The sequence below is a fragment of the Podarcis vaucheri genome (genome assembly GCF_965113315.1).
Source record: "Podarcis vaucheri genome assembly, chromosome: 5".
Lineage (NCBI taxonomy): Eukaryota > Metazoa > Chordata > Lepidosauria > Squamata > Lacertidae > Podarcis > Podarcis vaucheri.
In genome coordinates, this window is record NC_138763.1 from 55,740,142 (window position 1) to 55,756,091 (window position 15,950).

General features: G+C 41.9%; 1 protein-coding gene and 1 long non-coding RNA gene across 4 annotated transcripts in view; one reads left to right on the forward strand and one right to left on the reverse strand.

Moving 5' to 3' along the window:
* PLPP4 (phospholipid phosphatase 4) overlaps nucleotides 1-15,950 on the forward strand; it is a 92,612-nt gene that overhangs the window by 15,874 nt on the left and 60,788 nt on the right. The window lies entirely within an intron of this gene.
* LOC309532501 lies at nucleotides 6,889-11,992 on the reverse strand. 2 transcript variants are annotated; one of them, XR_014219887.1, is made up of 3 exons: nucleotides 11,915-11,992; nucleotides 10,204-10,504; nucleotides 6,889-6,947 (listed from the first exon to the last, which is right to left on the reverse strand). It is a non-coding gene; the product is annotated as an uncharacterized lncRNA (long non-coding RNA). The 2 variants fall into 2 exon arrangements; XR_014219888.1 differs by lacking the exon at nucleotides 6,889-6,947 and having other exon boundaries at nucleotides 9,843-10,504.

A 15,950-nucleotide genomic window follows, 5' to 3' on the forward strand; every position in this document is an offset into this window, starting at 1 on the left:
TACTGTCACATCTGAAACAGTGATACTTAACAGTTCTATAGAGCTTTTCACATCCTTAAGAGCTCACCAAACATTATCTAATTCATAAGAAGAGAAGCTAGTTTATTAAGCTCTTGGAAATCTTTGGACACAAGTAAAATTTGTGGGGCAAGGTTTCACATTGTGTCAGCCAGATTTCCCTTTTAAGTCAGTGGCTGGCAGAAGGTAGATCTGGATGTGCTGGTAGATTCCTGGGTGATTGGTATTAGATCAGTAAGGATTTCTGACTCTGATTTGTTTAATGATAGCAGCAACAAAATGACGTCCCCCAGTCCACCCTAAACTATACTGCTGAAATGAAGAAAGCTTGAGGTCACTAGGAGTGGATTTTTTTAATGTGAGCTCTGTTCAGTTCTGGTACTTCTCAGAACAAATTAAATTCTGAAGCTTTGGTCAGGCATTTTGTTGCTGGGTAGAGTAATGCCATAAGAGTGGGCTGTAGGGATGAGTGTGCTTACTCTCTTTCCCCTTGTTACCTTCTCTGAGTTGGGGGTAGGTGGGGTGTGATCGCATGAAGCAGGGAGGCTTTTGTGTTCATCGATGCTCCCCACACATTTCAAAACCCTGGAAAAGCAGGGTTCTAAAAGGCACAGGGTCCCTATGGATACAGAAGATGCCCTATTACAGGAGGCCCTCCCAATATTTGAATGCCAGGGGCCCAGAATGAATAATGTACTGAACAGGGTTAATGGTGGCTGCTACTTGTGACATCTCAATGGCTTAGCTCAATGGTTTGTTATTGAGTAATTGGTCTTCATATGTTTTACTGAGTAGAGGTGGATATTCAGCTATTGCACAATTTATCCTTTCAATAAATGAAATTCAGTTCATCCCCATGGTTGGAATGAAGGGCTAAAACCTATTTAAGCTCCATGATCTGGTTTTAGATACTTACGGGATTGTGATGGTTTATTCCTATCTACTGTGCCTCCAAGACTGTTTTTCATCCTCCATTATTAAAGCTGTAGTGTGCATGTTTGCAATCCTAAACACAGTAGACAGTAAGCCACATTGAACACCGCAGGGCTTATTTCAAAATAAACATTTATAGGATTGTACATTGCTTTGCTTGACATCTTAAAGTCCCCACCCCCCACCATCACATTAATGTGTTTTATTAGACTATGAAGTGGGATTTATAAATTTGCCTTTCTTCTGGGGTTATTTTCCCAGTATTGAGACACACAGACACACACACACACACACACACACACACACACACACACACTACTTTGAAGACAGAAAAGGTAATTTTTCTCTCTTCAGTGTTTTGTTTAAAGTATTTTGCAGTATTATGACACTTTTTCCTGAAGGGTTTTTAAATAAATAAATGCATTTCATTCATAGGTACAGAATCAACACACAATTAGTTTTAAATCACTGTTCTAACTCAGCTTGATCCAGAGTAGATCTTAGACAAACTCAGCAAGAGCAACAGTCATTTAAAAAATGTGCTGATTCCGTACCTATAAATGTTTTATTTTAATATTTTAAAAAACTGTCATGGAAAGCTGTGAGGACACACTGAACAGTTAGGTAAACAAGAAGTTTATCTCTCTTAAATGAGAACAGAATTTCAACAGGAAACTCCTCACCTCAGCCGCAAACACTTAGTGACACAGTATAGTACTATATGACACTAATTACAATTACAATGACACTAACTGTAATGTTTCCTGGGACTCATTTACACAGCTGCAAGTAAAACATTTTAAATGTGCTTTAAAGTGCAATATACAAATGTGACACTAGATGGTGACAGTGAGCTATGCAAAATTCCATGTATTTTTCGAAACCTTAAAAAATATTTCCCAGCGTTTTTTATATGTGTGTAAATTCCATCCGGTTCTTGCTAGAGAACTCTCTACAATGCACCTTCAGAGAGTGGCAATACTTGTGATCTGATACTGGTTTTAACCCATATCTCTCTGTAAGCTGCAGGGCCATAAATAGGCTAGGAATGTTGACACCTCCTGGACTTCCGGGTTGGTGCGATCTGGAAATGGCGGATTCCCTCCGAGCTGCGGAGGGAATCGGCTCAACCGAGGACGGGTCTTGCCGCGCCGGCGACGTGGGGACCCTTAAAAACCGCAGGCGCTAAAGCCTGCTGACTGAAGACTCGGCGGGTGCCTTAAGCGCCCCCCCGACCCACGAAGAGCCTTTTTAAAGGCTGCGGAGAGGATACGGAGGGTGGCATGGCACTGAGAGTCAATCGCTACCTCGGTGGAGCGAAGCCGCGAGCCATGACTGGAGAGCGCTGACTTCCTTCCTTGAAATTCGGACTGAAAAGAATAACCCGTGAGTAAGACGGAATTGGACTTTAAGAATATTATCCCGTGAATTTGAGACGACCGGGGTGTGTGCTAAAAGGAAGTCCGCACCCCCCCCTTGCAGCCGATCTAAAGCAACGATATAAGAGCTAAGCTGGAGAGCCTACCCTTTGAGGGGTGAGTTAAAAAAGACATTAACTTCCAAGATTTGGCTAAAAGAAATTTTGAGCTGGAGAGTGGAGTTTTGGAAGCTTTCTTTTTGTTGTAAACAACCCCCCCTCCCGGGCCCGGGAGCGTCCTGTTTTTGAGCTTGTGTAAGAGGTGCGGAGTTTGACAGCTGTCAAAGCTGTCAAACGGACAGTTTAGAGCGGAAAAATTGTCATTTAAGATCCCTCTGGACTAAGATGAGTTATAATTGAACTAAAATTGTTGGAAACAAAGTAATAACAATAACTTAGAGGATTGTTGGAGAAAAGACTAATAAGTAACCAGATTCCCTCTAGGGGGAACTCTGTGAAACTACAATGGCTGTGGATGGAAAGTTACTAGTGGAAATCGAAAGAATGTTTCATCTTACAAGAGCAGAGTCTGGCTATGAATAAACAACTCATGACCTTGACTTCTGGAACAAGCAGCTCTGCTGAATGTATTGAGGACTTGAATGAGAAAGAATCCACAGCTGAATCGGAAATGATATCTAAAGAAGTGGAAGAGACTAAACAAGAAAAAGAGAAAGTAAAGTTGGAAAGTAACAACCAGAAGCTGACATCTGTGGAATACAAGCAAGGAGACTTTTGGATTATATTGGATTATATTTACCACAAATCTGCGAAAGATGCAGAAGACGAAGGAGGAGGTCCCGGGAGTTTATGGAATACAGGAACTTAAAATAAAGAAATATGATTGGGGCCTCCACTCTGACTCTGACTCTGAAGATGCAGGCTTTGTGGAAATTTTCCAGCAGCTGTTTTCAAATGTCCTTGTGGGAAGAGAATATGGTTTGATGGTGATAGAACTCTTTCCAGATTTGACGACCGACATAAAGGACTACCAACAAGACCGGCGGAGAGGGACTGAAAGAGACTTGAAAGCCTCGGACGTGAGGAACCCAGGCTAAGAACTGCTATTCTGGACATGTATTGGGAAGGGACGAAAACCGGGGATGGGAGGGAGGGAAGAATAGATTTTTAAAAACACTCAAGACCTTTGGGTTTAGTTAATATGACCTTTAACTAAGACAAAATGAGAAATCGATGGAAGGGAATTTGAGTCCAACTTAGGAAAAATTTATATTTCTTTATAAAAGAGGTAATATTAAGATGGTTAAGAGGAGAAATACCAATTTGCTGACACAATTTTGGGAATTGGGATGCACGAGGGGGGTGGGGGGGAGTCAGGGAACAGGGTTAGGAAAGTAGGATTTTCTGAAATTATACATGTTTTTGTCTTTTGTCTTTTTTGTGTGTGTTTTGTCTTTATAAAAGGTGAAAAACCAATAAAAATTTTATATAAAAAAAGGAATGTTGACACCTCCTGGAAGGAGCTTACTGTGCTGTCTTAAAAAGCCTCGTCAAGTCTGTATGTGCAGAATTCATGATATTGCAAGGAATGGAGATGTTATTGGGGTTCAGTTTGTGAGAAAAAAGCAGAAGGGCTATATATTCAGATTAGGGGCCAGAGAAGGGGCTGAAAAGACCTCTAGTTGGGACAAATGTGTAATTCCTTTCCTCTGTATCTTCCTTAGAATATCTAGGTTTGGGGGCAGCAGTGCCAGCTCATGGGGGGGGGGTGAGCTGTCTTGGGCGGTGTGGCTGGCTGCTCCTCCTCCTGCTACTGCTGTGGAAGGAGGCTGAGTGCGAGAGAGGATGAGCTGCTGGCCTTAGAAGCCACACCATGCTTGGCTCCCTGCTTGGCCTCATCCAACAATGTGTGTGTGATGTCACACTCGTGCATCTCACGTGTAACGTGACCCATGGGCCCCTTCAACCTACGGCATAAATTGGCCCCTCTGTTTAGGGGTCTTGACGCTCAGTGAGATTTAGGCCATTAAATATAGGCAGCGTGAATATGAGCAAGAGATCTTGCACTGCAGAACAGCCGTAGCCTAGGGAAAGGTAAGCCCTGGTTTGGGAGCCACCTGCTGAGTGAGAAAGAAGGAAAAAAGCAGCTACAACCTCCCGTTGTGCTTAGAAGAGAACTTGATTTACAGAACACCTGGTGGCTTACTGAAAAAGTCTATTGGGTTCCACAGACACGCTTAAAGCCTTTGTTGCCTCCCTACCTGCTTATCGTAGTACATTGTAAGTCAGTGGCAAGGATCCATTTCCTTGGAATATCTACATTCACACTCAACTTTCCAAATCCCTTAACAAACTTTGGTCATTTGTAAATGTATAATTGATGTTCCTTTATCAGCAGAGTATCAGGATTGTATATTTCATGGCAGATACCCTAGCGAGACTAATGGGGATATCAAGATCAGCATAAAATTACAATAAATTGTGAATCGCAAAATCAGCAGATTATTGGATATAAATTGTGTGTGCACAAACTTTTAAAATTTGTTCATTCTCCAGGGCTTTCCACAGAAAGCTTCTGACTGTGGTAAGAATTAGAACTCATAGTTTTTGAACTGCTGATTTTCCTTGACGTTAAAAGCAACAAGGAAGAATATATAGCGAATCTTTATCTTATCTGTATCATTGGACTAGGACAAAGACAAATCCTTCTCCACTGAAATTCCCTTTTAAAAGTAATTTATTATTTCTACTGATTTCCTTAAAGTATCTCTAGGGCGCAACCATGAATTTTTCATGTTTGAAATGATACAGAGTCAGGTTCCACAAAGAAGCAACGTTGTTAAACATTCTGAGGTCACTCCTACTTATTCATCTGGGATACCCAGGAGAGGATGTGCACCACAAACTAGTGTTTCATTGGAAAGCTGATTTTAATAAACAAATGTAAGCGAGACAGACTTTCTGATTGCTAGTCCAAGTTTGTCAGAAAATACAGGTGTGTTCTAATAACTTTTTGTTTGCCAATTAGTATCCCAGTGCAATTTAGTTTCTATAATATTTGCCCAGCATTTGACTCAATAGTGGGTGCTGACACAGTGGGTGCTGATCCTTTACCTACATACACCAGTGATTTCTGTAAAATTAGCTCTTCCCTGCCTCCCTAAGGAGAGGAGATAAATAAATAGTGCATAGCTTGATAACTGCTCCAGGCCTGTGGAGTCAGTTGGCCAGATTGACAGTATATAAAAGCAATTTCCATTTGACAGAGGAGGAACACATTATTGAATGGAGGGGAGATGTTGTAAGGAGCTCATCCTACTCTCGAGTAGGACCCTGGCAGAGACACATGCCTGACTGGCATGTTATCTCCCTCCTGGTCGATTGTTCGGGAGCTTCAAAAGCTTTCTTCAGCCCGAACATTACAGCGACCGATGCCAACAGACATTGGCACACTTAGGGATCTGCAGAGTCTTTGCAGCTTGCGTAACAGACCTCAGCAACTCAGCATTTTGGCTAATCTACTTTATTTACATATAAACACACATAGAGCACTGCAACATGGCTCCCTCTTTCTCTAGCATCAGACAGCAAAGAGAAAGAACAAAGGATAATAGTCCCACTTCATGGACAAGTAACACAAACATCCTGTCTCCGTCACTTCCCACTCTGTGGAGTCAAAACATACATCGTCATGTGATAGACAAAAATCCCATGACTGCAATCATGGAGCAGGAATTCTAACAGATGTGACTGGCCAATGGGTGTGTTATGCATTTGATCCATGTCCATCAAAACTGGAGGTGAATTGTAGCCATTTATCTGCTCACCCAGGTAGGATAAGGGAGCCACAACTTTGGACCCTTTTATTCTCCTTGAGTTTTCTAAAATTTTATGGTTGTTGTTGTTTAGTTGTTTAGTCGTGTCTGACTCTTCGTGACCCCATGGACCAGAGCACACCAGGCACTCCTGTCTTCCACTGCCTCCCGCAGTTTGGTCAGACTCATGTTTGTAGCTTCAAGAACACCGTCCAACCATCTCGTCCTCTGTCGTCCCCTTCTCCTTGTGCCCTCAATCTTTCCCAACATCAGGGTCTTTTCCAGGGAGTCTTCTCTTCTCATGAGGTGGCCAAAGTATTGGAGTCTCAGCTTCAGGATCTGTCCTTCCAGTGAGCACTCAGGGCTGATTTCCTTCAGAATGGATAGGTTTGATCTTCTTGCAGTCCATGGGACTCTCAAGTGTCTCCTCCAGCACCATAATTCAAAAGCATCAATTTTTCGGTGAACAGCCTTCTTTATGGTCCAGCTCTCACTTCCATACATCACTACTGGGAAAACCATGGCTTTAACTATACGGACCTTTGTTACTCCATGGACAAAGACATTAAGGCATATAAAATTTTATATATGTGTTTAAACAGACAAAGATATATTTTGTTTCAATTACTGTATCCTTTGTTTTAACTTTTGCAAATGAGACACTATCTCTGGGAAGGGGAAGCTACTTTGAGAGTTAGAAAAGAAGTGGATAAAAACTGCTGTTCCACTGAATTAGAAGTGATAGCCTTAATTACAGTTGAGTTTGCTCCACACTAGTTTTCGACAACTATGATAAAACCGAACTGAAACAAATGGAGATTAAAAGAAAATAAATGAAGGAGAAATTGCTCTGGCTTGAAAAGAGGAAAGGAACAATTCAAGATCCTACCTGACAGAAGGACCTGACTAATTAAATACAGCGGTACCTTGATTCTCAAACTTAATCCGTTCCGGAAGTTTGTTCCAAAACCAAAGCGTTCCAAAACCAAGGCGCGCTTTCCCATAGAAAGTAACGCAAAATGGATTAATTCGTACCAGACTTTTAAAAACAACCCTTAAAACAGCAATTTAATATGAATTTTACTATCTAACAAGACCATTGATCCATAAAATGAAAGCAATAATCAATGTACTGTACTATAAAATAGATAATAAAAATTTTTAAAAATATTTTTTTTCCTTACCTGCACTGATGATAGTCATTGTTTGGATGGGGGGGGGGCTTTTATCCATTTCTGCAGTCACTCACTGACAAACTCACTCACTCACTCACTCACTCAGTCAATCAATCAATAGCTGAACTGGGTTCCACACAGTCACAAAAACAAATTAACTGAAAAAGCCACAAACGCAAAATAAATAGCAGAAACAAAAATGCCAAACTTAATCCGTTCCAGAAGTCCGTTTGACTTCTGAAATGTTCAAAAACCAAAGTGCAGCTTCTGATTGGTGCAGGCGCCCTGGAAACAATAGCTGACAACCACATCAGATGTTTGGCTTCTGAAAAACGTTCGAAAACCGGAACACTTTCAGCATTTGGGAATCAAGGCGTTTGAGGACCAAGGTACCACTGTAGCTAATTCATATCTAATATGAACAGGAAACAACTAATTGAAGGGCTACAGGCTTCAAAGGTGCTCCTTTTCTAAGGTAGTAAGTTCGAGTGAAACAATGAGGCATACTGTAAAATAAACTTATAGTGTAAAATTGTGCAATGCATGTTAAGTTCCAGAGATTTACTCCCAGAGAACTGTGTATAACCAGGGAGTGGGTGGCACTGTGGTCTAACCACTGAGCCTCTTGGGCTTGCATATCAGAAGGTCGGCAGTTCGAATCCCCGCTCCTGTTGCTCAGTCCCAGCTCCTGCCAACCTAGCAGTTCGAAAGCACGCCAAAAAAGGTGCAAGTAGATAAATAGGTGCCACTCTGGCAGAAAGGTAAACGGCGTTTCTGTGCACTGCTCTGGTTTTGGTGTTCTGTTGCACCAGAAGCAGCTTAGACATGCTGGCCACATGACCGGAAAAACTGTCTGCAGACAAATGCCGGCTTCCCTCGGCCTGTAAAGCAAGATGAGCGTCGCAATCCCAGAGTCGTCTGTGACTGGACTTAACTTAACTGTCAGGGGTCCTTTACTTTTACCTTTTTAACTGTGTTTATTGCCATAGAACTTTTACTTGGACTCAGGTCCCCGGTATTTCACCACTGGGCACCACAGTGCCATTGGGCATGCCCCTCACTCTTGGCACCCACTAAGACCTTTGTTTGTTGGGGTAGGTGCCCATTTTTTAGAAGCGGGCATTGCCTGCTTTTTTGTGGTGCTCTTGACCATTTCTTACAGCTGCTGCACTCACTGTCATTGCATAGCAATGTACTATTTTAGCATTGGACTGTACCTGGAATGTGCTTTTATGTTTTGAATCTCATTTGACTTGCCATTTAGTTTTGATTGGGCTTCCTGGATTCTTGACCCATGCTTTACTAACTTTGTCATCTAGACTGCCTCCTACTGCAAACTATATTATCTATTCCCAATAGTTGTCATTACCGCTGTCTTAATATTTGGTGTGGTTTTTTTAAAGCAATCCCTAATTACAGTGTGGCTAAGAATAAAAATGAGATACTGTACTAGATCTGTTCATTTCTGAAACGAATTTTAAATTCTTTGCATGGTGCGTTTGCTGAATATTAAGAACCCTCTGTCCCTTAGGACAATCAAAGGCAATAGAGGCTCATGTTTGCTTTATAGACTGTTAATCAAAACTGAGAGTAAACACTAAATATTACTTTGTTCAGAAACTTATCATGCAGCATTTCCCCTTTACGACACAGGAGCCAAAATTTGATTTGCAATTGTGTTAACAGCCTGGTCAAACTATAAATCTTACGGTTTGCAATAAGCCTTTGTAGTGCATGAACACAACAAGTATACTTGATGAACATTTGTTGAAGTGTGGGGAAAATCAGGATAATTATTGATGCTTTTAATTATTTAGTAGACTTCAATGGTTTTTCAGAAGAACAAATACTGCTGTATGGGTAGGAAACCTGTGGCTCTCCAGAGTGGAACCTACACACATATAAAAAATACACTGTGAAAATCTTTTTTAAAAAACGTTTTGAAAAATACATTGAATTTGGCATAGCTGACTGTCGCCAACTAGTGTCACAATTGTATATTGCACTTTACAACACATTTAAAATGTTTTATTTGCAGCTTATATCTGAGTCCCAGGTCTTGTTTGTCCCATCAGTACCAGCAAAAACAGCCAAAGGGTCAGGACAGGGAAGGTGTCAGTCACCAATTTTCCACCCCTGAAATACAATGTGTTGCTGGAATTTAGTTTTTTTCTTCTCTCAGGTCTGGCAAGCATCTCTCTTCCCCATCCTGAATCTATTGTCTTCATACCCTTCTGATATATATCACGAGTGAGGAATCTCTGGCCCTCCAGATGTTGGACTTCAACTCGCAACAGCCCTAGCCAGGGTGGCCAATGGTCAGAACCGATAGGACCTGTAGCCACAGATTCCTCACCCCAGGAAAATATGAAGGCAGCAGGGTAGGCATGGACAAAGCAGTCTCTTCCTAAGCCATGCCACTTTTACACGTGCACACTCATAGGTTTGTTCCCTCCAGTTTTCACATTATTTTTTAGGTTTTTATGAAGACCCCAAAGAAAAATTCAGATCTAAATGGAAACATTTGTTCCTCAAGATAAACATTTTAAAGGATTTGATCTCAAAATGTTCATTTTGAAATGCTTGTTGCTGCCTCTTTTGGCTGAAAACAGAAATGCCCGGAGGAGAGCGAAAACTAATGGATGACTGAATTCCGATCCATGCATTAGGCCAGGAGATGTGGATTAGGACAACTTCTAGTGGAATTTGCAAAACATGAGCTCCTCAAACATCCTTTGAACAGGGGTCCACAGCAATAATCGGTGTGATGTGTCTCCCATCACTTGGGAACTGTCCAAACAGATTCTGACCTTATGGCCATTTATATGAACTGCCTCCTCTGTGTGGGGACTATACATACAGAAACCATAATGTGTGCACTCACATAAGGATAGACCTGCTGGATCAGGCCAGTGGCCCATCTAGTCCAGCATCCTTTTTCCACAGTGTCCAGCCAGAGGCCAGTGAGATCCAGCACCCTGAGCTCAGCATCAGCATCTCCGCTGTTATGGTTCCCAGCAACCAGCATTCAGACACAGAGGAAGACTGAAGCCATAAGGGTTAGTAGCCATCACAGTGGTTCGTTCAGCATTCATCCTATAGGCTTCTGAAGCTGGCCCATACTCTCTGCTCCACTGAATCTGTCACAGTCTTTATATATTCATCGAAGAAGGCAGAATGTTGCCCTGTAGAAGTGGGGGGCATTGTCAATGCCAGCTTAATATTTTGGTAATAGCATTCTGTTTATTTTATTGCACCCTTCAGACTAATGAATTGCAACTGTCCTGAAAACAGCCTCCCTGCTCTGGGGAGTCTTTGTGCTCAAATAAAAGCAGTTTATTTGAGCAGCACAACTGGTCAGCAACATTTTGTTCTGTTTAATAGAATTCCTCCAACTTCCATGTGGTAAACAGGATGACAGTGATAAACACCGGCATTTGTACTTATCTTGCCTCACCAATGCCCCTGACTATCAGCTTCTGGCCTCCTTTTGGGTTGGCTTTTCATCAAAGCGGCAGTAAGAAATTTCATATTGGTCATTTATTTGCAGAGGAACTAGAAAGAGGTTCAAAAACCTTTTTTAAAAAGTGGTATTTTAAATATGCATGAAGTCGACATAAAGTTTCTTTTGTGATGCAAAGGTTCCTTAACGTTTATGGTGGTTATTTGCAAGGCATGAAAGGTGAGGTTTAAGTAGTGAAATAAAAGGAGGGAATTGTTGGTAATATATTTATTCAATTTATTGAAAAGCATTTAAATGAACTGCTTAAAATTTTTAAAATCTCTAAGTATTGTACCCCAGATTAGGATGCGGGTGGCGCTGTGATCTAAACCACTGAGCTTCTTGGGCTTGCTGATCAGACAGTTGGCAGTTCAAATCCCCACAATGGAGTGAGCTCCAGTTGCTCTGTCCCAGCTCCTGTCAACCTAGCAGTTCGAAAGTGTGCCAGTAGATAAATAGGTACCGCTGCAGCGGGAAGGTAAACAGCGTTTCCGTGCGCTCTGGCTTCCGTCATAGTGTTCCGTGCACCAGAAGCAGTTTAGTCATGCTGGCCACAGGACCCAGAAATCTGTCTGTGGACAAATGCCAGCTCCCTCACCCTGAAGCGAGATGAGCACAGCACCCCATAGTCACCTTTGGCTGGACTTAACCATCCAGGGGACTTTTACCTTTATCTTTACCCCAGATTATATTAGGAAGTAATCTACAATACATGTATCTTTATTATTTAGTAAAGAAGGCTTCCTCCACATCTTTCATGAGTGGAACCTCTATTCCTCCTTTTCCTTATGTTAGGAATGGGGAAGGTTTTTCTGGGGTATGTGGACTACAACTTGGCAATTGGCCATGCTGAGAAGCACACTTTGGTATGGAGGGAGGAGCCATGGGCTTCCAGATTCACCTGGACTCCAGTTCCCATCATCCTTGGCATTTGGCCATGCTGGCCAGGGCTGATAAGTCCAAGTGCATCTGGAAGCCCATCATAGCTCCTTCATTCATACCAAAGGGTGTCTCTCAAAACGGAGCTCTTCTCTCTACGATGGAGTCCCTTGACTCTACTTCTACTTCCAAATTTTATATCTAGGCTTGATACCTGCTAACATGTTCTTTTCCATCCTTTAGAGTCTTTCCTGTTAAGATCGTCTTCCTCAGTTAGCCTGGCTGTGCATCCTCTCACAGATGGCCTCACTTTGCAAGTGGCTGTGGGAGGAAGGAAGGTTTGAGAAACTTATCCTCTAGAACGTTCTCAAGTTAAATTTGTGGTGATATCCTTTTGAGAGGCTTGCTATATTTTGGAGGTAAACTCTCTGGGAGGTTTATGTAAGAAGGTACAGCCTCAGGAAGATGGAGACTGATGGGAGCATTGTGTGAAGTAGCTAACATGAATATGATGAAATAAATGCTAAAGCTACCTTCTGATTGTTAAATAATTGAAACATCAATTATATGGAAGAAATCAGATATCTGTCCTCACTGGTTCATCTAACAAACTTATCCAAGCCTGTCCCTTAACTATGGTCTGAGTCTAAAACCTTTCACGTTGGGTCCTCCAGCAAAGCATAAAATAAAAAGCACAGAAACCTGAACCAATTTTTATAAAATGTGGCAATCTTGACTTCCATTGGTATTTCTGAAAACTCTGTTCTCTGGGAAAGTCTCATTAAAAAGCACTAAAAGTCAGCAAATATTGTTCCATTGGCTTAATGGCACCTGTATCATAGCTTTAGATTTGAAATGTTTGCTCATAGCCTTCAGCAAATACACATTTCTATGCCAAACTGTACAGAAAAGGGCAAAAAGAAAGAACACCAGGGTAAGTATTTTGTTTCCGATGACTGATATATAGCTGGAAGCCTACATATGGTATTCTGGACTGGAGATTCTGGATGAAATACAAAGACCTTCCTATTTTCACTGAAAAAAAGAAAAAGAAAAAAGAAAAACAGGCCAGACTTTCCTTTGTGAAAGTCTGTTGAAATATTTTCCGGTATGTCTTTGGGAGTAATTTTTGTCTGAACTTTCCTGAAGGAACTCTGGTGTGTGAGAGAGAGAGAGAATGAGGAGAGGCAAGAGACACTTCAAACTTATGAAAACTACTTTTTTTTTTTACTAGAAGCCCAAGAGCCACTAACTGGAGCCTGGTGCAAAAGAAATAAAACCCGCCCAACAACAAATATTCACCTATACTATCAGCAACTTAACACATACTCAAAGATGTGTTCCTCTTCACTGATCCTGCAGATGCAATAACAACTGACTTTGCCAAACCCAATATTTGGGTTTCACGGTTTGATGGCTGCTTTGGAAATGTCTTCTGGAAACTGCAGTCTGCACTTCTGACTCTTTCTTGCTTAGGGCTTGTTCACATTTCCACCAGTTTTGGCTTTGCCCTGCTGCTTGTCCCAGGAAAAACCCGCCCTTTAGCACTAAATCAGAACAAAAGGCAATTTTGTGGAAAATGTGGTTGCTGTTGGTTCCGATTCAGTACCAAACAATGGGTTTTTCTGGGGGAAAGTGACAGGGCAAATGGAGATGTGGTTAAGCCCAAAGTTCCAGCCACAACTACAAGGTTGCTACATTTTTAATACTGTGATATAGCTGTTGCCATAGACTTTCGATCCCTGTGAAGTGTTTGGCAGAGGGTGGTTGTTGTACTAAGGGTTTCACTATAGGACTCCCAGAGCTCCCCCCCCCTTCCAGTGACAAGAAAAAGTAGAGTAAATGGTGCAATGAAAGCAAAATGTGAACATACTTGATTGAGGCAAACAGTAACTTTGAACCAACTTCTTGGTTCAGAATTTGGCATTTGGTTCTGATGGCATTTATTTTGCATGGAGTTCATGGGTGTGCATTGGGGATGACAGATGGAAATGTGCTCAATGAAATGGCTAATTATGCTGCATGTTCTGGAAAGAAGCTCTTGCTCAGAAAACCTAGTTAGGATTAGCCTTTTTGGGTGATCCCCTGATCAAATTAATTTCTGAATGGATGTTATGTAATTTGATGGCACAGATTTATAACATACACACACTGTGTGTGTGTGTGTGTGTGTGTGTGTGTGTAGATTGTAAAATGGCCACTTCAGGAATTGCACACAAAGTTGCTGGTAGTGCTGAGCCATAGATACGACAGGTTTACTTATGATATTTCAGAAGAGGGGAAAAAGGTGCTTGTGACTTCTTTTTCATTAGAGAAAAAAACCCTTTGCTTACATTGGCAGCCAACAGCTTCCTGTTTGCTAAAACATAATGGCTTGGATCCAAACATCCCCCTTCTGCTAGCAGAAAGCCTCTTCTGATCATGGAAGGGCTGTTTCTGACCAAGTGGAAGAGCATAATGGGAGAAAAATAACCCTAAATCCAAAAACCTAATTTGTTTATTTTACTAATAATATTTATAAGAAATCCCTAAATGGGTTTACTTAAAACAGAATAATTTCACACACACACACACACACACACACACACACACACACTATAGCTTAAAATACAAAAAATTGTTTTTTCTTTCTCTTTTTCTAGCTTGTTTTCATTTGTAATTCTAAAAATTTTTCAATAAGTATCATTTTTTAAAAAAGAAATACATCAGAAAAAACAAAGAATCCATCAACAACATCAGTAAAACAGAGGAGTGCAATGCATGCTATGAGCCAGGGAAATCATGTACGTATAGATAGGTCTTTAGGTATTATTTGCACCTTCTGAACAGCCCTTTGCTGAGGAGGGGGGCAGGGATTGCAGGGTAGGTGATAATTCATATACTACAGCAGAGGTTCCCAAAATGAGGTCCATTGACCACCAGGGCTCCACAAGCATCATTCAGGCCCCCAGTGATGACTTTGGTATCTGGCACAGTGCACTACAAATGCTTAAAAAAGAGGCAAAAAAGTGGTCTGCCAAGACCTCCACTAATCGGTCTGTAGAGTTTAGGAGCCACTGTACTACTGAGTTCATATATGCACAAGTGTTGACAAACAGCATGAAATACATCTGGTCTTTTGACGGGAGGGGGGGGTGGTGCTGTTTTGTGTTTTGGATTTGCAGCCAAGTCTTCAGCAGGAGTTTCTTTTTCTGTTGTGACTCTAGTTGATTATTCGCTTTCATCAGGTTAATTTGCTTGTTCCCTCCCTCCCCCGCATATGGCTGAAAGACATAATTTGAACATTTTACATAGACGGAAGAGGAAATGTAGAAGGAAGCAATCTGACAGTATTTAATGCAGTGGATTTTGTTGCTGTGACTACATTTACTTTTTCTTTATAAAACAAAAGGTAACGTAGGCCTGAAGAAACTGATGAGCTGGCATGCCGAATGCAGCATGCATTCAAGCATGTCAGATGCATGACAACGCCTCATCCTTTGCTTTTGCATTCCCAGAAAGGTAGCAAACCCAGTATTTTTAATGAGTCTTTGGGTCACGTTGGCTTGCTGGGCCACAGGTTGTGCAGGCCAGCCTGCTCAAAAATGCTTCTGAACACATCTTTTAATAGGTTTTTCACCCATCCAGTGCAAGACTGGGAGGTAGGAGGGAACGAAGAGATCACAGGTGGGGAATCTCAGCCCCAGAGGGTGAACGTAGTTTTCCAGGGATTTATAGAATTCAGTCCAGGCTATACCACTCCAGGCTACAGTCCTCCTTGGCCCTGGACCCTCCTCTAGTTATTTAACCTGACTAGCCTGTGTCCCTGATCTGTGACAATACCTCTTGATTGCTTGGATAGAGAATGAAGAGTTATGTCTGTTGGGCCACACCCACTGTTGCTGCGCCCGCCATTGGTTTGCAGATCTGAGACGCATGAGTGTGAAGGCTGTGTGGCATAGAATCTGCTTTGCATTCAGAAGGTCCCAAGTTCCATTGCCAGCATCTCTAGATTGGCCAGAGCCTTGCCTAAAACCCTGCAGAGCCATTGCCAGTGAATGTAGACAATGACTGGGCTAGATGGACCAGTGGTCTGACTCAACTTAAGCCAGGCTCCTGTGTTTCTATGTGTGGCCATTTATGGCAGCTTTGACAGATGTGTGCCTCTTGGGGGTCAGTTTACATGTTATGGTTGCCCTGTGGAAACTCTTCAGGTAGTTCCAAGTACGGTAGTACCTCGGCTCCCGAATGCCTTGGGAGTCGAACTTTCT